General features: G+C 38.0%; 1 protein-coding gene and 1 long non-coding RNA gene across 3 annotated transcripts in view; one reads left to right on the forward strand and one right to left on the reverse strand.

Annotated features, from left to right (window-relative positions):
- The window catches only part of LOC121783379, a 447,925-nt gene that overhangs the window by 419,686 nt on the left and 2,172 nt on the right, over positions 1-26,067 (forward strand). The window contains exon 1 of one of the 2 annotated variants that reach the window (XM_042181436.1): positions 23,661-25,871. The exons of the other annotated variant lie outside the window; for it this stretch is intronic. The gene's annotated coding sequence lies outside the window, so the exon portion shown is untranslated. Of the gene's footprint in view, positions 1-23,660; positions 25,872-26,067 lie in introns of those variants that run through there. 2 annotated transcript variants of the gene reach the window in all.
- On the reverse strand, positions 8,044-11,809 carry LOC121783393. The gene is made up of 3 exons (XR_006046562.1): positions 11,472-11,809; positions 10,572-11,382; positions 8,044-8,469 (listed from the first exon to the last, which is right to left on the reverse strand). It is a non-coding gene; the product is annotated as an uncharacterized LOC121783393 (long non-coding RNA).

The raw sequence follows: 26,067 nt of genomic DNA on the forward strand, positions 1-26,067 counted from the left end.
CCTATCTGATGTGGCTTTTGCCATCAATGGATAATCGAATTCGGGTCTGTCTAGGGAGTGAGTCCCTATTCAGGCTAGTGTACACCTATGGAGATCGTGAGCCGTCTTTTGGGTCGGCCGGTCTAGTGACTTGGAATGTGGCCACGTTCCTTGTCATCAATGGATCAGATATGGGAGATAGCTATGGGAAAATGGTTGATCAACCGAGTTTTACGATGGAAATGATTTTAGTGTCTTGGGCGATTTCTAAAGTTAAAACCCCAAGGTCACTCAATGGTGGCATGATAAATACTTTTATAAAATGTTTTCGGCATGAGTCCACTGAGTGCATCAAGTACTCAGCCCTGCTTTTCTTTTAAAAATTGCAGGTTGAGCGTGACGGGTGCGGTGGGTGTTGAGCAAGACCGTTGAAGAAAGTTAAGTGTGTAGAATGTGTCATGTCTTCACACGTGACATATTCCTTCTCTCAAATGCTTCCGCTAAGTAGTTGTCCTTCTTTTGAGTTCTTGTATTATTGAGATAGTATTCATTTTTGAGTTGTTGATTGTTGAGATACTCTGATTTTATTCGAGCTATTCCCATTTGTTTCGAGCTATGGTCGAGTTGTGTTGTTTTTCCCCTTTCTTCCCCGCTTCTTTAATCATCTCCTAGTCGCGATCAACCGTGTTTTCTATCCTTAGAAAATGCGGGCATGACAAAGTGGTATCAGAGCAATTTTTCTTTCCGCTCTGGACCCGAGAGTCTTTTTCAGTCTTAGCCTAGACTTGTTTCGCTAGACTAAAATAATAATGATAATAATAATGACAATAATTGTGTATTGAAGGCTCAACATCCCGCTTTGCCACGCTCAATCAAGAAAGAGGTAATTTATTTTTATGAAAATTTTTTATGAGAAAGTTTGCAGCAAAGGAGATGAGAAGCTATGGTTATGAAAACAAAGTATGTTTTACAATTGGATACAAGAGCTATGGTTATGAAAATATAGTATGTTTTACAATGGGATAGAAGAGCTATGGTTATGAAAACAAAGTATGTTTTACAATGGGATAGAAGAGCTATGGTTATGAAAACAAAGTATGTTTTACAACGGGATAGAGGAGCTATGGTTATAAAAATATATATGTGTGTGTTTTGCGATTTGTTATGTACTGGGATGACTTGTCTGTTATGAAAAGATTTGATCAATGGAAAATGTTGTGTTTATGGATTGTTTAAAAATTTTTGAGTGTCGAGAAAAATAGTTTTAACTTTTCGTTTGGAAAATTGAGCTATGGAAGTGTGATGTTATTTATGTTATGAGGTGCAAAGTATGATGCGTTATTCTATGGAGTGTTTTATACGAAGGATGAAAGTTGATGCGAAATTACGTTTTAGTTTTGAGTCAAAACTTTTACTTTAAATGTGAGATAGTGGAAATTTTTGAGGAAAGTGTGGAAGTGTAAAGAAAATTTTGTTTCAAAAGTTTTGAATATAAATGTGAAGTTCGAAAGTGTTTTGCTATGTGATGTGGAAATGTTGTGTATTATACTTGTTATTTGAAGTATGAATGGCTTTAAATGTGATATTTGTTGATCTATGAGGTGGTGAAATGTGTTGCGAACATAGAGTGCTTATGTTGTAGGCTAGATTGAATACACGCGAACCGTAGTTTAAGTTGAGATAATCTATCACTTTCCCGAGTGACAAAAACGAACGAAAATCTAAAAGTTTGGGGAGAACCCCTAATTTGTCAAGGCACAACGAGGCAAGGAGATCGAGAGTGCGAATGGATGCCGGTGGACCATGAAACTTTTTCTTGGAATTGCGTGAAACGTTCGAGCAAGCTTGATGTGTGAACTATTTTACTATTTCCTACGTTTTCCATGAACGACAAGAACAAAAAGAAGACGAAGAAGATTTCAAGAAGTGGAAGATAGCGAAGACGAAATGAAGTTCAAATGCAAAAGAGGGTGCAAGACAAGGAGGGATGATGCGAAGTGCGCAATTTAATTTAATATAGTCTAATCTCGCGTAATTTATTAAAAGTGGCAGCGATGTGACTTTCAACTACAATGTTAATTAAGCGACATGAGTAAGCTGCTTGGAAGACAAGATGATGGAGAAATTCTGTATTCGAAGGACGTAAGCAAATTTCGGGACGAAATTTTTGTTAAGATGGGTAGATTGTAACACCCGTAAAAAAAAAGAAAAAAAATCAAATAAATCTAATTAAATCTTTTCCTAGTTGACTTGGTCAAATATATTTCTCTAAACCATATCACCAAACGATTTCCCCATATCTATACTCCCTAAAATCTCTCCAACCACCAAATCCATCAATATCTATCAGTTTTGCCTATATATATCCAATCAATCCCACGATCTTTCTACACATAAATTCAATACCAAGAAAAACCAGGAACTAAAATTTAGAGAAAGAACCGAGTTGGAGAAGAGAGTTTTCTGCCGCCTAAGAAGGTAATCACCGATCAATTTCCAGCCTTGATTTCCTTGCATTCATTTAGGATAACTCTAATTTTGGAGCATGAAATCTGTAGTATTCAGACAGTAGGTTCCGACGCATGTTTGACTGATCAAACGAACTCCTTTTTATACGATTCTTTTTTCTGAGTAAACCTTAAGGTGTCTTCTGTGTGGTGTGTGAATTTCAACCTATTTGGACGAAGGATGTATCTTTGGTGAATTTTTGAAGTTGACTGCGCAGTTCTGCCAGAAATTATTTTTCTCGACCAGGGAGTTACGTTTTCGATTTGACCGACCTAAAAAGATTATTTTGATGTGAAATTTTAATTGAATAATATTTTATGTGTCTACTGTATTGTGGAAAAGTTTCAGCCCCAACGGAGACCGGATGAATTTTAAATGATTTTTACAAACCAACCGCGCAATTCTGCCAGTTTTGTTGTTAGGTGAAAATATCACTTGTTGCTAAGTTTTAATGAATTATATGATGCATGTATGATTTAAGAAGGTATCCTATGGCATGATTATGTGTAACACGTTGAGAAGTATTATGGCATGTTTTTCCTTATGTTGATGAACGTTCGGGAATGGACAATCTAAGAAAACGATGAAAGGAACGATAGGACATGCATGATAATTGTAATAATGGAAAACCTGATTGTGTGGTGATATTGACAAGGGTTGTTGCACGTACGAGGGTACCAAGAGTAAAAGGTTGCGTAAAGTCGTGATTGTGTGGTATAAGCAAGCGAGGTGGGCTTTCTTTTTAAATAAGGGCTATGCCCTAAGTATATTTTTATGTGAAAATGATATGAATATTTGTCATGCCGTGTTTTATTTTATTCTATGGAACCTATCTGATGTGGCTTTTGCCATCAATGGATAATCGAATTCGGGTCTGTCTAGGGAGTGAGTCCCTATTCAGGCTAGTGTACACCTATGGAGATCGTGAGCCGTCTTTTGGGTCGGCCGGTCTAGTGACTTGGAATGTGGCCACGTTCCTTGTCATCAATGGATCAGATATGGGAGATAGCTATGGGAAAATGGTTGATCAACCGAGTTTTACGATGGAAATGATTTTAGTGTCTTGGGCGATTTCTAAAGTTAAAACCCCAAGGTCACTCAATGGTGGCATGATAAATACTTTTATAAAATGTTTTCGGCATGAGTCCACTGAGTGCATCAAGTACTCAGCCCTGCTTTTCTTTTAAAAATTGCAGGTTGAGCGTGACGGGTGCGGTGGGTGTTGAGCAAGACCGTTGAAGAAAGTTAAGTGTGTAGAATGTGTCATGTCTTCACACGTGACATATTCCTTCTCTCAAATGCTTCCGCTAAGTAGTTGTCCTTCTTTTGAGTTCTTGTATTATTGAGATAGTATTCATTTTTGAGTTGTTGATTGTTGAGATACTCTGATTTTATTCGAGCTATTCCCATTTATTTCGAGCTATGGTCGAGTTGTGTTGTTTTTCCCCTTTCTTCCCCGCTTCTTTAATCCTCTCCTAGTCGCGATCAACCGTGTTTTCTATCCTTAGAAAATGCAGGCGTGACATCAATATTGTGTGTTACGCAGTTAAACACAACATATAGAAAACGCTTATAATTGTGTTATTTGTTTCCATGGTTTAATTAAGTGAATCCACTATTTTTGCACAATTCAATTAGAAAAAACTATGAAATTATTGATTGAACAAATGTATTACATTGTTTGAAAAAAAAAAAGTAATTCTAAATATGTTCTTCTGTACTCAATATTTTTAACTATTGTGTCCAAAGTTCTAAAGTTATTCATCTATTTCTCTACGATTGATATACATTATACTCCCTCTGTCTCATAGAAATAGGCCATATTTTCTTTTTTGTTCGGCTCATAGAAATAATTCATATCCATTTATGGAAACCTTTTATTCCTTCTCTTTTACTTTACTATTATTATAGGCCGACTAAAGTCCATAATTGGTCCTTTACCTTTGTCTTAAAAAAAATTTTAGTCCCTTACATTATGTCTGTTACCTTTTGGTCCCAAATATTATATTTTGGTCTAAAGTTAACACCTCAGTTAATGTTAACAGTCAAATCTAGTTTGACCATAATTATTGACTTAATTATTAACCTAATTAATATAATTAACCAAGTTAATTATTAATCTAATTTAAAAGATAAAATATATTTATTAGTTAAACAAATTAAATCCCACAAATGGATTTGTCGGGAATCCTAAAGCTTTAACTTAATCCCGTATTGTGTAAAACTTTTATACATTGGAAAGGATGTTCACTGTCAAATTACTGTTCAATGTATTAATTTGTTTCAATCATTTTTTTGGTTGATGACTGAAGTAAATTTTACTCAAAAAACAACTAATGTTTAGTACGTATTAATGAGATTAATTTATAAGATAAATTTTGAAACTTTTTGTCCAGCAAATAAAGATAATTTCCTTTTATGTAACAAAAATAATTTATAAATTTTTTAATATTAAATTAATCAAGTTAATTAAATTTATAATTGAGTCATTAGTTATGGACAAACTAGATTTGACCATTAACTTTAACTGAGATGTTAACTTTGGACCAAAACATAATGTTTGGGATCAAAGGTAACAGACATAATGTAAGACACTAAAAAGTTTTTTAAGGCAAATGTAAAGGACCAATTATGGATTTTAGTCTTATGGGCCTCACCATCAATTACATAATTTTAACTTCTTCTTCTTCTTCTTCTTCTTTCGTGACAACTCTAAATGGCCTATTTCTATAGGACAGAAGGAGTATTAAGTTCGTCATAGGCTCTGAGACGTGGAAAGTTTAACTTAATTAATTAAAGTCCAACTCTAATCACCCTAAGACATGTGGTGATTTTCTTTTGGGTTTGGGAATAAAAAAATGATCTTTAGTTAGTTAAGTAGAGAATAAAGTAGATAAATATCAAAAGAATAAAATATAGTTAAATATATAGAGTAAAGTAAAGAAAAGTTCAATTTTTGCCCAAAGAGAAAATGTATTACCTCTAAAAAAGGCCCAATAAGTAATATGAATCCGATTATACATATACTAGCATTACATAGTTATCTAAATGAACCTCATTTAACTCAGTTGCATACTAGTATTACAATATAACTAAGTAACTAACTAAATGACAAGTTAGTGAATGGAAGTGGAATAAGGTATCGTATCCTTCCACATAAAGCATATTCTCATGCACAAAAACTCAAGAAATACGCAACCGCCCTACTATTGACACCAATAAAGAATATTTTATCAACATGTAGAATGAAAATTATTGGCCTTACCTTACCCTTATGCTTGAAGTAATGGGATACCTTCTAATATCCAATTTTTGAATGTGTAGTCCACAAGCAAAGCCAATCATCAAAAGTGCATTCTTTATACTCAGTGGCGAAGCTAGAATCTTGACATTTGAGAGCCTAAATTAATATTAATAATTGTAAAGTACTTTTCGATATAGTGTCACCAGAAGCATTGAGATATTGGCAGTATAAGATGCGAGAGATGAATAATGAGAGAGAAATAATTAGAGGATAGTAATAGAAGTTAAAGATATACACGTTGATTTTTTTAAAAAGCAGTGTCGATGTTGAAAGAGCCGTCAGTTTAATAAAGTAATGAGAAAGTTGATGATTAAAAAAAAAGAGGTGAAACGGGATTGGTTGATCACTTGGATCCATATACTAAATTGGGAATCAAGAAACCGAATCTTGGATGAAAAGAAAAGCACGCTTATTATTTGTGATGACACTTTACCTCTGTGGATTCATCCCACTTCTTTCCCTTTCGGTTATTGCTTACTTGGAAAAAACAAAGGAAAAAGGAAAAAGGTGCCATCTCATAAATCCCAACTTTTCAAGACTAAGATTCATTCTTTTATATGTTGGGAGATTAAAATAAAAGCTGACCTAATGATAATTACATTAATAAAGCAAGAAAAAATACAAATTCTAGGAAGAACATTAATGATTATCTTGTAAATTTGAAAGGATTATGTAAGATGTAGTCCTGTCTCTAGACACACATATCAGAAGTCTGGAGTGAAAAGAGAAGGATGAAAGAATCTACTCAAGTTCACACACAAAAAAAGAGGATTAAAAATGATTGAGATAGAGAAAGAATGTGGCCTAGCACTAACAACTCAAAATTAGTCCCTTAATTTTTTGTGACTTCTCATGCTCAACTATCATAATTTTGTGGTAGTTTTTGGGGACCAGGATGAGACAATGATTGCACTCATCACGTTATTTCAAATTCCTTGTGTGCTAAAATGACATTGCACCACTAATTAGGAGATAGTTATGAGTAAAATGTCACCTTAATATTATCCCTCAAATCAATCATTCTCCCCATTCCAAATTCCGACAATATGAAACTGGGAATCACAAGTCGTCTGCACTCACTATTTCACTATAGCCTATAGGGAGTAGCACTCTAAGAGTGTCCACTGTAGGCGGACAACCCCATAGCCCCGCCCTCTTTTTTGTCCACAATGCCAGTTTATTTGTCCGCGCCCACAAAAAAAAATTATCCGCAGCTATAAGGTGGACACTTCCAATAGCCCCAAAATTTTTAGCCACTTATCATTATATTTTTTACGTCTATATTAAATCAATTAAAATTACCGGAATGTAAATAATTAGAAAATGAGGTAATTGGGACCGAATATTCGTTGTATTGGAAACGGTAAAATTATACAACGAACATTTAAAAACAATACAAATAAAAAAACCGCCACCGTCTACTCGGTGGCGGAATCGGATTCCTCCTCCTCTTCTCCGCCGGAGGGGGAGTTTGACTCCAACCCGACGGCTGGGAAGGATAGCCGTCATATCCCAATTCGTCAGTGTCTGGTGATTCGTCGTCTCCACCGTGCATTTTTAGAGAGTGAAAGTGTAAAGAGTAAATGAATGGAGATTGTTTGAAAAGGGAGTAAAATGGGTGGTGGTGGAGTGGTATTTATAGTAGAATTTTCAAAAAAAAAAATTATCCGGCGGCCGACACGCTGATCGCCGGCGCACTATAGGCCGGAGCGCATATAGGCGCGGCGATCGGGGACCGGCGCGTCCTCGCACTTAACTCGTCAGAGTGCCCGTCCGCCCCGGGGCGGACGCTCCCTCCACTAGGCAGGCGGGGCGGTATCAGAATGGGGGCGGCCTGCGCGCCGGCCCTACAGTGGACACCCTAAAGAGAGATAAAATTAGTGGGCTTGAATTTATAGGAGTAATGTAGGGCAGCATAAAATACAGTTTAGTCTAGCCCAACATGTTAAATTTTGGGTTAATTATACTTTGAGGTCGGAATTTTAAAGATTATTTATTTTATAAATTGTTTATAATTAATGTTCCAAAAAATAGTACCTGTTTCATTAGTATGTGTAGGTATGTTTCTTTCTATTTACATATTTTATAGGGAATAGCTTGAACGCTTCTATCCAAAAGAAGAAACCATAAAATAGATGACCAGTTATTTCTATACGAAGATCAAATAAAGTAATTGTAATGGAAAGAAATGGAGCCAAAAACACGGGGGAAATGTTAACCTCTTCTGCTGCTATGTAGCGAAAAACCCTATATTCCGTAATAAAATTTGGAATATTTATATAAGATTTGAAGGTCATATCTCGTGTTGTCTTCCATTAAAACATGACTGCTTCATACATGGCTTCTCAATATGCATTTACTCATTTTTGCCAATTAAACCAAATTATCATAAAATCAAATCAGAGAAGAACCAGTTTGACGTCTGCCAGCTTAGGGAGAAGTTCACAGATTTCATCAGCTGAGTGTGTAGTACTTGGAAGAGTCAAATTCACAGATTTCTTTTCATAAATAGCCAAAGCAAAACGCTTCGAGACAAGGGAAGGGACTATCCACACTGATGCTTTAGCTTTTCAAACTGGCTTAATATCAACGAGAGTAGTTCCTCTGTGATGCGAGCAAAGTGATCGACCCCATTTCCTTCTTCCATTTTCGCTTGTTACATTTTTTCAAATAACGGCCTAAAAAGTGATCGAAAAAACACATTAGACAGTGTGGATTGTGCCAAATCGTGCATGAGTTGTGAACTAAGTTGGCCTTTTTCTGCAGGCACAATTGCACGAACTATACAACACAAATCAGACATGAATTCGACTAGTTGGCTTCGTTACAGTCAAATAAACTTCCAAACCATAAATTAAGTTCAAGACACAGACAATCCTCGACACGACATCATGATAGCTACATCTAAACAAGATAATAACAATCATGAATACATAGATAGGAGATTATGGAAAGGCACAAAATGGATAACCAAAACATGAAAAGTTGATACACGGCATCATGAATTGCCAGATCTAACTAAGATACACATTAATATTGCATAGATCTATTATTACAGTCTAGTGCAATAAATCAATACAGAGAATTCAAAGAAACCTGATACGAGCATATTTCTAAGGATTATCCCCATATCTATATTATTTAGTTAGTTATTGATTTACCATATCTTTTCATATTTATTAGGATTATTTTCTTGTTCGTTAAGTTAGGGTATAGTGGACATTGTTATTCATTTGAATCATTGGAGAAATATCAAATCAATTTATCTTTTATCGTTCTTTTATCTTTTCGTACTTTATTTTTCCGCAAGTTCATCTCGTCAAACCTTAATTGACCGAGAACCCTAGGCTGCTCGATGGGAGGATCCCGCGAACGAACCTAACCCTTCTCCGGCAACCTCGCGCTGCCGGGACCGATACGAGTACCCTATCTCTTCCTCCGAATTACCTCCATCATGTCATCATCTACCTATGCTGCCTATTACCATCACCAATTCGACTACCGTCAGCCGCAATTCGCCCACCACCCATCGCAGCCCATATATCAGCCACCACACCACCACCCATCGCAACCCATATATCAACCACCACACCATCCGATTGGATCGTTAGATATGCAACAATCCTATCCACATGATAGGCACCTCTACGCACAATATCAACCCTACCAGACCCGACAGCCCACTTGGTAGGACCTGCCATGGGGGTGCATGCAACAGAGTTCTTCGACCTATGATCAGTCCCCGCCTCACGACCCGTACCTCGCCTATGGTGAAGCGACATACCAGGGTTCTGACCCCAATAATCCTGACCTCATGGCTCGATCGTTCTCCCCTGCTCAACTAGCCGCCGTAAACGATTACAACGAGAAGTTACGTGTGTATAGATTGGACCAAGCCGCCCTGCTCGCCCGTATGACCGTTTAGTTTGAGGAGAACACTGATGATGAAAATATACCTGAGGAGAACATTGATAACACTTTCATGATGATATTGAGTGCGGATGTTCCCAACGACATTCACGATGTTCCCAACAGCATCACCGATGTTGCCATCAACACTGCTGTCGGGGTGGATGTGAGCGATGAAATTGAACAGAGTGAAGGATCTCAAGACGAGGCACGTGAGATGTTGAGGGACAACATGGTACTCCCGAGATCTGCTCTGCAAGTGCTTCCCCAGAACCAAATTATGAGAGGACAACGTTTGTTGGACAAAGATGGCGTTGGGCACGTCTCCTTGAAAGTTCTCGACATCGCTATGGGCATCTCATCTATGGGCGTGAGTCGCGGGCTGAAGAAGGAGACGCACGATGCAGAGATATATGAGAAATTCAAGATTGCAGAAGAGGGGAAAGTGTTAGACGACGACCCAGCCCCACCAGCCGCGATCTCTCTGTCGTGCTGCCCCGGTATCGTGGTCACTGATGTTGTGCTTGCTGATGATATCCGTCATAATATATGCATTCATGCTAAGACAGTGACAAGTGTCTATTATAATTGGACAGAGCAATCTTTTGCATTTGATCTAGGAGGGGATACGCGATGCTCGTGTTGATACGAGCATATTTATAAGGATTATCCCCATATCTATATTATTTAGTTAGTTATTGATTTACCATATCTTTTCATATTTATTAGGATTATTTTCTTGTTCGTTAAGTTAGGGTATAATGGACATTGTTATTCATTTGAATCATTGGAGAAATATCAAATCAATTTATCTTTTATCGTTCTTTTATCTTTTCGTACTTTATTTTTCCGCAAGTTCATCTTGTCAAACCTTAATTGACCGAGAACCCTAGGCTGCTCGATGGGAGGATCCCGCGAACGAACCTAACCCTTCTCCGGCAACCTCGCGCTGCCGGGACCGATACGAGCACCCTCGTATCAAAACCTCTCGGTAAGAAGTGAACAAAATCTCCGATTCCAAGCTTCTATCCAAAAGAAGAAACCATAAAATAGATGACCAGTTATTTCGATACGAAGATCAAACAGACTAATTGTAATGGAAAGAAAAACATAGGGGGGAATGTTTACCTCTTCAGCTGCTATGTAAATGGAATAGCAGCAGTGGCGGCGAAAAACCCTAAATTCCAATTTGGAACGCACAAGGCTTGGCGTATTATATAAGAATCGGAAAGTAATTTCTCGTGTCGCCAACCATTAAAACGCGACTACTTCATATATAGCTTGGCAATATGCATTTACTCATTTTTGCCAAACAGCCTTTTCCACTAAAACAAGATTCTTTTACCAGGAATGGCAACTTTACTTTTTACAATAGTAGAATAATCAAACCAAAATGCTGATGAAATCGACCCTCCTTCAATATCAGACTCTAATAGATTTATTATTCAAAGCATATTCAAAGCATAACAGAGCCAACCTTTCTTTGAAACTAAACAACTAGAAACAGATGCCAAAGAACAAATGGGATGAGACAATGTACTTGTGAGTGGCAGATGAAGCTCGACCTACTTTTAATAGTCGTGAAAACATTTCTCAAGAAAACCATACCTAGTAAACAAACAAACAAACAGAGTTGTGACTTTCATTGAAAATTGCTGTAGTTGCATACACAGATTGTAAATCTGAAGAACAAGTGAGTGATAAGACAAGATCAGATTCAGCTAGCAATGTTAACACAATCAACACACGGAAGAAATTAAAAGGTACATACCTTCGTCTCCTGCTAAATCAAGCACAATCTGAAGCAGCCAGCAAAATGACCAATTCATCAGCACAATTCTAGAGAAACAAAACCCTCTAATTTGTGAAATTACAATTGGAATGCTAACATTATAATTAAATCCTTCCTAATCACATTTTACATTCACACATAGACCTCTCTGTAGTTGGAAGATGCACTATGAAGCATTATCAGACAGGCATCCATCGCTTAATATTTCTAATCTCAAATAAGATTCATCAACGAAATCGCTGATGAAAATAGGCGTTATCGGCGGTTGAAGATGGCCCAAAACACTCTTTCTTCTTCGATGGGCTTTGTTTACACCATTTACTGAATTAATCGCAAATAATGATGCGTGTCTTTTTATTTTATTTTTATATTATATATTCCTTTTTCGATAAGAACTAGTACTAGGTCTAATTAATTTACAGTATATGTCAAAGTAGGGCTGGCAATTTTCGACACGACACGATAATCCGACACGAATCCGCACGAAATTATTGGGTTTGGGTCAAGTCTTATTGGATCCGTGTCCTTATCGGGTTGACCCATTAAGAACCCGATAATTTCGGGTTGGGTTCGGGTCGGATGCGGGTCGGATACGGGTAACCCATTAAGAAATAATATTATTATTTTTATTATTATTTAAAAAAATATATATTACTTTAATTTTTTAATTTCTTATAAATTAGGTTTAAATAGTATAAAATGAATTTTAATTGTGTAAATTAGGTTAAAAATTAAGGTTTAATCGTGTAATATTAGGTTTTAATCGTGTAATATCAGGTTCGGGTTGTTATCGTGTCGTGTCAACCCATATTATATCGTGTCAACCCATATTATATCGTGTCGATAACGGGTTCGTGTCGGGTGCGGGTCGTGTTCGGATTTGAAGGTAACAGGTAGGGTTCGTGTTCGGATTTACAGTTTCCTTAACAGGTCGGGTTCAGGTTTGGCCTTATTGGGTTGGGTCATTATCAGGTTGACCCGATAACGACCCAATCCACACGATTTGCCAGCCCTATGTCAAAGTATGAAATATTTATTTGAGTATGAAATATTTATTTGAGTAAGAAATAATATCATTACATGAGACTAAAACTATAAATGTATTTAGTGATACAATTACACATTTGATAGAAGTAATTAATTACTATATAGGTTTTAAATTATAATTTTATTTAGTAGTAATAAACATGTATAATTGTATATATATTAATTCTGGAATACATAATATAAACAGAAAGTTTATTTAAATACATAAGTAATCGACATGTACTCTCACGTATTGATAAGTCAAAGTGGCGTCTGATTAAATAAACAAAATCAATATTATTTGCATAGACTAAGAAATACTAAATTTTCTGTAATATATTCTTTCAGTAGATAGGAATAAAGAATATATTTCGGATTGATCCTTTCAGTGCTCTACCACACCAGTGTTACTAATCTCTTCTTAGTTAAGAGAAAATTATCACAAACACTGCAACCATACTAATAGGTAGCCAAGGCCTATCTAGGTTGTGAACTCGTTTTTCTTCTTACTAGATCTGGTCAAGTCCCCTACTGGAGAACCTATGAGAATTCATCAGATTTCATACTTTAACCTTCTTAGTAAGAAGCCTTGGACTTGTTCATTTATATTTCAACAAATAAACTATTATATTATATTATTTATTCTCATAATTAGCTAAACAAGTGCATGTGGCGTTTCTCGTATACATGCACAAGCTGACTGTACAAAGGCATGTACGCTCAAAGCATCTTTTAGTATACAAACCCCAACACATAAAAGAAGGATTATATCTTCCTTAGGGACAAAGAAAGATAGAACATTTGTTTTTTTTTTCTTTTGATACAAAATAAACAAACGAACAAAGCAAAAAAGACATACTCAAAAAGCTATGCAAACCCCCACTTACCGGCCACTAAATCAAAAAAGCCATCAAGCTAAGTAAAGAATAACTACAAGTCAGCAGCAACCTGACCACGAGCCATCCCTCAACAAAAGCCACACCACAAGGTCAACCAAGAACAAGACACCAACAATAGAAAAGCGGGCACCAGAGGAAAAGACAGAAAGAAAAAACATTAAAAGATCACACCTCAAATGCCTTCTTCCATCTAGTTCCTTTTACTTCCAAAGGCTCGCCAGCATCTGACATTGTTCAAGTTTTCTGCCATTTATGTAGGAAAAAGGGACTCCTGAGCACCAATCCCTCACCCATGTGCCAAGGCGCCACAAAAGCCTTCTCTTTTCAAATTTCCAGTTTGGTATATGAACACTTGGTTTGACATGAGTTTTAATGAATAATTAGTAAAGTAAGAGAGAGATTGTTAGTGGAGATTGAGTCCCACCTTATTTAAGAGAAAAAGTTTTCAAAATTAGAATGTTCATACTTTTCAGGGACAGACTAAAAAGGAAACAGTTCATACTCCCTCCGTCCCAAGATAAGTGAGTAAAAACTTTTCGGCACGGGATTTAAGGAAATGGGGTTTTGTTAGTAAAGTGGAAAGTGAATAAAGTAAGAGAGCTAATAAAGTAGAGAGAAAAAGTAAGAGAGAATACCAAAAAAGGAAATGACTCACTTATCTTGGGACGTCCCAAAAAGGAATGTGAGTGTGACACCCCAGAATTTCGTTCCTTTCTTTCCAGATAAATCGGATTTATTAGCTTAATTAATTTCATTTAGAAGACGTGTAATCAAAGAACTTTCGTTGTAATCTCGACCTTTGAATGCTAAGTATTTTGTTTGGAAATACAAGAATAGTGGATACATACAAGTTGTTACATCATGATGCTAAATTAAGGAATACTACACTCCCACTTTAAGAGCTCCAATGCCAAGTATTACATGAAAATGGGAGTGCAACTTTTATCTACCTCTAAATTAGAATGAGGAGTTAGTCAGAGGAGGAAAATAAGACAAAATGGTGTTGTAAGCAAATCTTCCTTCCCCTCTTCCATCTTTCTTGGTCTTGGAGGAACCACAAAGTGCCAAGAGTAGCCTTCACATCTACCTACCAGAGCATCACAAAAATAAGATAAGTACAAGACCATTAAGAGTATTGGGAAATGGTGTAAGATAAAAGGGGTAAGAGTCTTGGAGAGAGACAGCCCAAGGCTGACCCATGAGGACTATCTCGGCTGCCACATGCCATACAAAATGGGATAGAGCCATTCTAGACAAGACCTCATGATCTCTCACACAAGCACAAATAGAGAAACTGCATTGTTACCCACAAGAGCCAAAGGAGCAGCCCCCAAAACTTGCACAAATTAAGTAAAGAGGCACTATGCCAAGTCCAAAAAGAGATAGAGCTGGCAGCCCCAAAATAGGAGGCTTTGCCCCCAAGTTTTAGTCACAAACAGCCAAGAAATGTGGCTATATAAACCACCCAAGACCACTCCTCTCCCACACCTCTCAAGCACCCCAAAGTTTGAGTATTATCAAGGAGTATCAAAGGAGAGGCAGTGGCAGGGAGCAAAGAGGGCAGCCAAGAAACAAAGGATTCACCAAGTGAGGTAATTACCTCAACACCATATTTTGCATCATGTGTAGAACAACCACAAGTAGTAGCCAAGAACTTCGAATTTTCCATAGGAATCTCATCTCATAGCAACAATAAGAATGACTCGGTGATTAAGAACCAAGCTTGTTCCATGGAAAAATAGGCTGCTTGAATCAAATAGTAGAAACCCAACAATAAGTAATGACTCAAACCACCACAGTAGAATTTATATGCAATAAGGCATCATTTGTTCCTCCCCAAATGGACTACTGTCCCAAAAGAACTTAAAACTTAACAGAACATGTAAAGGGGAAGTGGGGGAATGGACTTAGCTTAGGAGAGAGAGGCTGTCGGGCGATGGACTGTCCGGCGACAAGGTTGTTGTCGTGACAGTGGTGGCGGCGGAGCTTGAAATGTGTGGCCGGAGGAAAATACGGCAGTCATTGGTGACGGAGGTTCACTGAGGAGGCGACACCTCCATTCGTGGGCCGACAAAATGGCGGAGCGCGCACCGGCGCTGGACGGAGGGAGACGACGTGAATCGCCGGTGAGAGGCGCTTCTGGATCAGCAGCGTACCGGCGGCGCAAGGGCAACGACGATTTCGCCGGTGAGAAGGGGAGAGTGTCGCTGCTGCTATGTCTTTCAATTTAAGGATTTGGAAATTTGGGGGAAATTGGAGAAGTGGAGTGAAGAGGAAATGATGGAGAAATGAGGCGGAGACGGCGACGCAGAGGACGGCGAGATCACCAGCGCCGGAGATGGGAGTAGATCGGAACCGCCGCTCTTCTCGTTCAATTTGAGAATCTCTAATTTGGAAATTTGGAGAAAATACTGAGAAGGGAGAAGAGACCGCTGGGGAGTATATGATTGGGTTGACTTCAATTTTAATTAATTGGTTTGGGCCCCTAATTAAATTGGTAGTAGTGGTCGATCACTATTTTAGTTTGGGCAAAGAAGTTTTAATTGTTGGACTAAGTCCCATTTAATAATTGGAGTAAAGTGGACTTGATTGCCTCAATTAAATGGTTGGGCCAAGTATCATTCTTTATTTGAGAGATGGAATAAAGAATAAATTGGAGAAGTAAGGAAACTTTAATTTAGTAAAGAAAGTGGGCCAAGAATTATTTAAGCTTGGATGGACTTGATTAAGTGTAAATGGACTACAATTTAATTTAGCTTGGGCCAGAATGAGTTAAATGGAGTGATGGGATATTACTATTTAATTAGTGGGCCAAGAGATTAATCGTTGGGCTGAGATTTTAAATATTGTTGGATTGGAATTAATTTAAGAATCGAGTTGGAGCTTGATTAATTAATTCCCGAAGATGGAAAGTGATGAAGTGGGAGATGCGAAAGCCGACCGGATTTTCACTATGGGCGGCCTTAAGAAAAATCCAAAGGAAAATATTTAAGAAAGGGATTTTCCAAGAATCCATATTTTATTAAATAAGTGCCCAAATATTTATTTTAGAGAAAATATAATTTTTCGGAATTAGTAAAGAGAATAATTAAACTCTGTAGAGCAGTGAAGCCCGAGGTAGGATTAAGAAAAATCCTATAAGCCGAGACTAAGATATATGTGCTATCCTTTAGGATGCATTCATTATTTTCTCATGAAAAATAGTTCAAGTACTAATTAGCGTGCTACGCTATTCATTTTCAAAGGATAAATTATTCAAGGGCAAGTGAGGCCAGAAGAGAGTTATTTTGGAGATAAGCATATCAGGTGAGCTTTCTTTTAATATCCAGCACATTAGTATGGATATAAATCAAATACTTTGCGAAAGTATGAAGTATCATTTTTTCTCAAAATGAAGCTATGATTATTTTCAAGTTGTTGTCATGCCATAAAATGTTTATTTTTGAGGCCTATCTGTTGGGGCTATATGCCGAGGGTTTTGGCGACGCCAAAGCTAAGTAACGAATTCGGTTCCCAATAGGACCGCAAATCCTATTCGAAATATTATGCACAAGGGCCGTGAGCCATCCAAGAGGGTTGGCCGGCTATGGTGTCCGTGAAGGTGGCCACCTTCTCGGTACACAACTTACAGATATGGTATGAAGTTGAAGAACTTAGTCTGCAGATGAACTTTTAAGATCACACCAGAATTTAGTAAGCTCGGGTCTTTTTAAGAAAACCCCCGTATGTTACTGTTGATGGATGACAACTATATAATGTATGTTTTGCTTTTCGGCATGTGTCCACTGAGTACTCCTGTACTCAGCCATGCATGTATTTCTAAATGTGCAGGTTGAACGTTAAGAGGAAGGAGTATTGATCGGAGTCGAAGTTATTAATTAATCAAGTGGATCTTTCGACGATTTGTGTCTTCATACACGAAGTTGTTTAGTAAGGACTTATTCCGCTGTACTTTTGTTAGGTGAGAATTTTAAGTCTCGCCATCGAACTCTGATTTAGTTGATGAGATGATTATTCTATTTCTGAGACCATGTAATTGAATATTTGGCTTCTATTTTATGGTATCAATCGATTTGGCCTTTTCGGCAAGTTCCTCGAGTCCTACCCCTTTTCTTTCCCCGTTTCTTTAATCCCTCTTATTAGTCACGGATTACCCGCTTTCGCTATCCTTAGCAAAATGCGGTCGTCGCTTATCTTGGGACGGAGGGAGTATTTTTTTAGGGACGGAGGGAGTACTATTTTTCAAGTTGCATAATTTAACCAATTTTAGAAATGCAAATAATAGACGTAATGTTGCATTTTACTATTTTTCAAGTTGCATAATAAAAGATTCGGTTAGATTATTAATCGTAGTTAGGTGTGTAAGGCCATCCGCAACGCTGTCTCTTATCCGTCTCATCTCTTAACTATTCATGGGCCCCACTGTACTTTTCACTCCATCTCTTAACTAAGAGACAGAACCTGCAACCCTCCATCTCTTATCCGTCTCTTAACCATCTCATCCCTTAACTATTCATTCAATTTCATTTTTTATTTTTATTTCCAACAAATTCAATTAATAAAAACACACTTCATTAAATAAAATAAAAATTACAACTTAAAATCCTAAAAAAATACATAATTAAATTCGTGGCAAAATAAATAAAAAAGACATAATTTAAAATACAATTTTGTAGAAATTATAAAAACTACTCCGCCGGTGAATCATCCCCCGGAGGCGGAATACCAAGTTGTCCCGCCAGATACACAATACCGGCATGATGGGCTTGAAATTAGGCAGGCGTCATGCGGGAAGTGTCCGCCATCGTGGTGGTGAAGTACATGGACATTAAGGAGGAGGGCGGCCCTTGGGAGCCCGCCTGGCTTGATTCGCCTCGGCCCCTCCTCCCTCTAGCCGCCTTTGCCGCCTTGGTCCCTTGCGGCCTACGGTGTCCACGGGAGGACCCCCCTGCATCGTCCGCCGTGTCCTCAACCTCCTGCGAGGCAACCTCTTGTGCGGCGCTGCCTGAACCGCCCCCACTAGACTAGTATTGGCCACCCGCCGTGTGCTTCGTGCGCTTTGAGGTCGAGCCCATGCTGGACTGGACAGCGCCGACCCACCTTGTCTCGTCTTTGACGACCTCCCAAACATCAACATGTTTGAATTCTTTTCCGGTGTCGTCGAAATAGACTCGCAAAGCCGATCTCAGAATGTCGGCTCCAGTGGCTCCGCTTTGGTAATGAGCCGCTTCAGTCTTGTAGATGCCGCAGAATTTTTTGACCTCTCTGTCGACTCGGTCAAAGTGAGCGCGGAGCATCTTCAATGTCCGGCGGCGGGACCCATTCGGCTTAATCTCGTTGTAGGCATCGGTGACCTTTTCCCAGAAGCACTTCCGGGTTTGTTGATTCCCGATGATGGGATCGTATAAAACGCTGATCCAGGCGTTCTACACAGCCATCGTGTCCTTGCGGCTGTACGGATGCCGGCCTACATCCTCCTCCTCGGCCGCCTCCGCCTCTTCCTCCACGGCGTCGAATGCCCTGGAGCTTCCACCGCCTCGTCCTCCTTCCGGAGTGGGTTCATTCAGATAATCCTCCCTAATTTGGGATAATCCCTACGAATACCTCGGGGCGGAGGGACGAGCGTATGCATCCACATCAAAATGGGGTGGTTGGTACCCCGCCAGTGTCGACGAGCCTTGGGTGCCCGACGTCGATGAACTGGAACCCAAACCACCCAATACATTGTACATGCCACCAGTCGCCAAACGCGTTGATGTCAAACCCGCCGGAGCCGCCACCCTCCAGAGTTTCCGTCGCCGGACATTTTGTGATGAAAATTGGAGAGGTTAGATGAAAATTGGAGAGGAAATGGAGATGATTTGAGAAGAATAGATGTGTGTTTGTGTGTGTAATGAGGATGAAATAGGAGTATTTATAGAGTAAAAACATAAAAAATAAATAAAAGAAAGAAAAAACGGTCAAAAACGGTAATATTACCGTTTGATTTTTTTTTTTAATTCGATTTTTTTTAAAAAATGATTTATTGCGTCAGCGTGACGAAGCCCACTCACGGGCCGGCTAGTGGGCGTCATGCCTGGCGCCAGTGCACGCCACGTCGCGCGGGCGCGTGGCGAGACGGCTCGCCATCCGTCTCGGTGGGACGGGCGTCTCGGCAGGATGGTGACGAGACGGGACGCTGCAACGCGTCCCGCGTCCGTCTCGTCTCGGAGGGACGAGATAAGAGACACCCGAGAGATGCGTTGCGGGTGCTCTAAAAATCGCACTTTTAATTTTATATGTGTTACATGGTTATTTACTAGTATGTGTTTAAGTAAAGAAAATAATTGGACTACATGATGTGATAAAGAAGGAGAAATGGAAACTGAAAAGGAAAAAAGGAAAAAGAAAGGAAGAAAAAAATTCACATGTTTGGTACTGTCATTTAATTTAATTTTTCAAAAATACTTTTCATTGCCCAAAAATTACAAGTTTGATATCTAAGGTTATTTTATCCATAAGATACCAAAAACGACTTAAAATAAAGATTAGGTAGAATTTTTATGCAAAAGTGAAACATAATGTACTACTATTTATTTAGTGCACTATTTTTGAAATACAATCTCATATTTTTTCTATTTGGAATAGTTTTTTCCGTATCAAATTTTTGCATAAAGTTTACTAGAATTTAAGAGTTTGATTTTAAATTTAGGTTTTCACCTACATTTCTTTCTTTCTTTTTTGAAAAATTTCTCTTTTATATTAATATATAAAAAAATATTTATCTCTCCACTTAACACACAAAATATCATTTCCTAAAATCCCATGTTATTTCCCAATTGTGATATTTATTATGAGACAGAAAAAGTTCGTAAAAATAGACCCTACATTCCACTTTAATTAACCTTTTAATAATTTTTTCATAGTTTTTAAAATCCATGTCAAAGTAAGTTGAGACTTTAAATGGGGGATGAAGCTTCACTTACTAAAATCCATATTTTTTATACCAATATTTGATTAAATTTAATGAAATTAGCTAGTTTAAAAATGTAGCCATTGATTTCAATTGCACAAGGGGCGAAATTGTTGTTATTTGCTAATTTGAAGATTGAGTGATCGTGAGGGGCAGTTACAAATTTTGGGTAATAAATGCATTAATAGTATTTAATTTATAAATATATAAAAGGCAAGTTTTGGCCTTAATTTATAATATTTACAAATTTTTTGGTATGAATTTAAATATTGATAAGTTTTGGACTAATTTAAATATATTTTTTTAGTATGGCGGTTACCAAATGAAAATTAAACAATAAACTAAACAAATTAACATGGCAGTTATCCGAGCACTACACCAATTTGATATATAGCGGTTACGTTTGATTCCGGAAGTTTTTTTTACAATTAAGAATTCCATCATAGCAATTTGACATAATAAGTTTAATGCAATTGCAATCACTAATAATAATGAATAATCAAACTTTGCAAATTAAACTTAGCGGTTACAAAAACTCAATGAATTTCTAGCCTTTCTTCTTCCCACACATTCATCTCATTAATTTTTTATATTGCTTGCAACTTTTCTCCTCTATAAATATCGTTATGAATTTTTTTTTGGCGAATATATGATTTATGATTTCAGGCTACCTTGAATCGGTGAAATTTAAAAGGTCGGTCGTTGGTACCCTAAAAGACCATTAAATATTTGTAATTGATTGATTAAAGTTGATCATTATTTGGTAGAGATCGAAAAGTGTTCTAAATGATGATCTGTGTTTTGTATACAGTTTTTAGTTTTGCAACATATATGATTATATACGTTTTTATTTGTATAATAATTACTCCATATTGTTATTGTATACATTTTTTAGTTTATAAATTGATATAGTGATACTCCATATTTATTATTCTCATTTCATAAATGTGAGCTCATCACTCAAATTAGTTTGAACAGAAAAGAAAATTAACAGGTCGTGCATCCCACGGGTGTGACACTAGTTATCCTAATCAACCAAATATTTAGATTTATTGAAAATCTTGCATAAAATTTCTAAATATTCAAATTCATGTCTATAACTCATAAATATTTACATTCAAGGCCAAAACTCGCATTTTATATATGTATAGATATATAAAAATATACAAAATAATATTTTCTAAAATCTCATGTTATTTTCTCACTGTGACATTTATTATGAGAGAAAAAGTTCATAAAAGTGAACCCTACATTCTACTTTAACCTTTTCATTATTTTTTCCTTTATTTCTTAAAATCCATGTTAAACTAAATTAAGACTGTAAATGGGGATGAAGCTTCACTTACTATAGTCTATAGGTTGAGTTAGGCATGCACAATCCGAACCGGCCTGGCGGTTAACCGGCGGTTCCGAACCGCCGGTTCATGAACCAGAACCGACACCGGCAGTTTGAACCGGCCTGCGGTTCGCGGTTCAAGCGGGCTGGTTCAAGTTTGCGAAAATCATGAACCGTGAACCGGCGGTTCAACGGTCCAACGGGCAGATTCCGGATAGGGGCGTAGGGTTGCAGGCGAGGGTTGTAGAAAAACCGGCGGTTTCCGACGGTTCCGGTGCTTTTTCAGGTGGCAGGGCGTGGGGTGCAGTGTATAGGTGTCACGACCCAATTCTCGTTAAGGATAACAAGAATGGATGGTTCGCGACTAATGGGGGATTAAAGAAGCGGGGATAGAAAAGGGGTAGAATTTAAAGAACTTGCCTGAAGGCCAAATGTGATATTATCAATAACAGTCAAGTATTCGATATAATCTCAAAATAGAATGATTTGACATGTCAACTGAATCAGAGTTCAATGATGAGACATTACTATTCTCATTCGACAAAACACAGCGGAATAGGTCCCTACTGAACGACTTCGTGTATGAAGACACGAATCGTCGAGAAATCCACACGATTATTTGATAGCATCGACTCCGATCAATCTTTACTCCATCTTGACATTCAACCTGCACGTTTATAAATACATGCAGGGCTGAGTACAGGAGTACTCAGTGGACACATGCCGAAAACAAAACATACTAATATAAGTTGTCACCCATCAACAGTATCACACGGGATTTTTCTTAAAAAGGCCCGAGCATACTAAATTCTTTTGTGATCTTAAAAGCCCGACTGATCAGTCTAAGTTCTTGGTATTCCCTCCCTGTCTGAGAAACTCGTGCCGTGAAGGTGGCCACCTTCAACGAACACCCTCGCCGGCCAACCTCTCTCTAGGATGGCTCACAGCGCTCGTGCACGTCATTCCGAATAGGATTTGCGGTCCTATTGGGAACCGAATTCGTTACTAAACTTTTGGCATCGCCAAACTCTCGGCATATAGCCCTCACAGACAGGTCTCAAAAATAAATATTTTATGGCGTGACAACAACTTTAAAAGAGATGATCACATCTTCATTTTTTAGAAAAGATATTTCATAACTTCAAAACATTTGCTTTATATCCACACTATAGTGCTGGATATTAAAAGAAAAGCCCACCTCTTGTGCTTATCTTCACTTAAATTCCTCGCTGGTCCTCACTTGCCCTTGGATAATTTATCCTTTGAAAACAAATAGCGTAACACGCTAATTAGTACTTGAACTATTTCTCTGAAAAAGAATGCATGCATCCTACATGATAGCATATATCTCTTAGTCTCGGCTTATAGGATTTCTCTTTAAATCATAACTCGGCTTTACTGCTCTGCAGTACTTAATCATTTTCTTTACTTCCTTTGGAGAAATTCTATTTTCTCAACAGTTATGGATTCTTAAAATCCTTTCGTAAATTCTTTTTTTTTTCTTCGGCTTTTTCTTAAGGCTTCTTAAGACCTCTTAAGGCCGCCCATGGCGTCACGGGGCGATGCCGGTCGGCTGTCGCGTCTCCGCTTTAAAATTTTTCGTATTCGGGAACTTAGTAATTATTCGGGAATTAATTGATTAAGCTCCAAGCTTAATTCCTTAAATTAATTCCTTTCCAAACAAAAGTATATTTCCAAGTCCGCTCAATAAAAATCTCGGCCCAAAACAAATAGCCTCTCGGCCCAACAGTTAATCGAGGCAATCAACTATACTCAATTTATTAAAGGGGACTTAGCCCACAATTTAATTCTCTTGGCCCAACTGCTAACTTAATTAAAGGAAGCCCAAGCTCCACTTCTCCTTTCTCTTTATTCATTTCTGGGCCCTAAACAAATATTTTAATGAAATGGCCCAACAATTAAATCCATATACTCCCTTCCAGCCGTGACTATCTCTCTCTCCCATTCTGATTCTTTTAATTTCTCTCAACTTCCACAAAGAACAGCATACTCTCCCTCACGCCCCTTTTCTCGAGTTCTCCGGCGAATTCACGCCCGGAGTGGCTCCGATCTTCCTCAAATCGGGCTTTTCTCTCCCTTCTCTAACACCTCTTCCTCAATTTTACACATTTTAATTCTCCAACAAAATCCTCAGATTGCACAGTACCTCAGCGTCTCCTACTCCCTTCATCGGCGAAATCGCCGCTGTCTTGATGGGCTCCGGAGTCCGTCGGCGCATGCTTTCCTCTCCACCACGCCTTCTCTCCCTCCGTCAGTATCGGGGAGCCCTCGGCCACCCAACGGCAGGGCTGCCGCCTGCTGTGTCGCCGTCGCCGTCCATCGTTCTCGGCTTGTCTTGCCGGCCTAAGATAGGTCCTCTCCCCCTTTCCCCTTTTAATTCCGTTAATTAAACAGCGGCTAAGCTCTTTGTTCATCGTTTATATGGTCTCGTGGGGTTGGTTAAGGAGGCTCGGGGAGAAGCTTGTTATCTCTTGTTGAGTTGTTACTTGGCGGTTGATTAGAGATGGGGAAGCATTGCTATCATACTGCCTAATTGATTCTGGAATGAGGGATTTGTTTTATGTGAATTGATCATTTGGTTGCTTTCTCTCAATGCTATACTTTGCTACTGTCGGATAACCCATCTAGCTTCTAAGGTTCTAAGCCATTGACCATCTACTGTGGTTGAGCTATATGATGCATATGGTGTTGAGGGAATTACCTCGTAGGTGATTCCTTTCGGTTCTTGGCTGCCCTTCTATTGCCGTTGCTCCGCACCGCCGCCCCTTACTCCGTTGCGCTCCCTCTAGGGACGGAACTAGAAATCCAAATAAGCCGGTGCTAAAAATTTTAAAATAATATATATATTTAAAATAGTATTTCAAAAAATCTTACCTATCCTACTTATTTTTATAAATTTATAAAATGATAAAACACAAATAAATAATGAAGTTTAAATGCAAAAATATTTTTATATGTGATAATATTCATTCAAATTATGAAGTTTAGTACTCCATTTGTCCCGTGTTACTTGCACTTTTGTATTTTGGCTCGTACCAAACTACTTACACTATTTCTATTTTAACTAAGAATTAGAGTATTTAATTAATATATTTATGTTGGTTAAGTGTTCATTTATTTAGTGATCACTCATTATATTTAAAATACTAATTTAATCATACTAAAAAATAATCCAAAGTTTATGGCCTAAAATAAAAAGTGCAACTAATATGAGACAGAAATAGTAATATTTGGAAAGTTATAGTATAACATTAATTTGAATATTAAATCACAAAATTTCAATTTTTCTTAATTACTACCACATTAGTATAATAAATGTCTACATTTTATGACTTTGTTTACGTAAATGAGACAATTGAGAACAATCAAAATTTCGTGATTTAATATTTTAACAGATTAACTAAAATTGGACCAAATTTCATAATTTAAATAACTATTAGTAACATTTTTTTATATTAAAACATAAATATTAAACTAAATGCAAGATAAATAGCACACAACATTATTCCTCCAATAAAAATGTATATTGATAAATCTCTAAAAACACACCATTAGAGTTATATTATAATGTACTCCATAATAAAATAAAAGTGGCCCTACTGCTGCCAACTGTAAAGTAAATGAGAGTAATTAATTTTCTAACTCCTTCCCCTTCCTCTCATCACTACATAAAAACTGAAAGTGCAGACACCGGCAGCGTCCTCCGGCCATGGTGTGATGGTGGGCATTGTTTGTAAGTCGTCCGATATATCGCGATATATCGTGATATATCGCCTGTATCGGTAGGCCAAGGGTCGATACACACCCAGATGCGACTTAGGCGACTAACATTCGAGTCGTCCGATATATCGCGCGACTCGACCGATTAGTCGCCTGATCGAGTCGAGGACGACTTAATGGGCTTCACTCCAGATTGGGCCAGGCGGACATGTAGGTGTCTATTCAGCCCATTAGGGTTTCTTTATAAAAACCCCCCACTTCAGCCCATTAGGGTTTCTTTATAAAAACCCCCCACTTCAGCCCATTAGGGTTTCTTTATAAAAAACCCTCCTCCTCCCAGAACTGACGCCGCCCCTCCTCCTCCCAGAACTGACGCCGCCTCTCCTGGACACGCCTCTCCTCATTCAGGATGAACTCTATTTCCGGTAATGCTCCAGTTCCTCTTCCTCTCTTATGTCTCTCCTCTCTCGTCTATTATTTGAGTTCCTCAAGCGCTGCATCTGTTCTCTATTGTTATTTTTTAGAGCAACTTCAATTCTTGACTGTTCTGTGTTCTATTATGATTTGTTAGCAGTGTTGCATCTGTTCTTTTGACTCTTCATTTTCGCTGCATTTGATGTA

The sequence above is a fragment of the Salvia splendens genome, chromosome 21 (assembly GCF_004379255.2).
Source record: "Salvia splendens isolate huo1 chromosome 21, SspV2, whole genome shotgun sequence".
Lineage (NCBI taxonomy): Eukaryota > Viridiplantae > Streptophyta > Magnoliopsida > Lamiales > Lamiaceae > Salvia > Salvia splendens.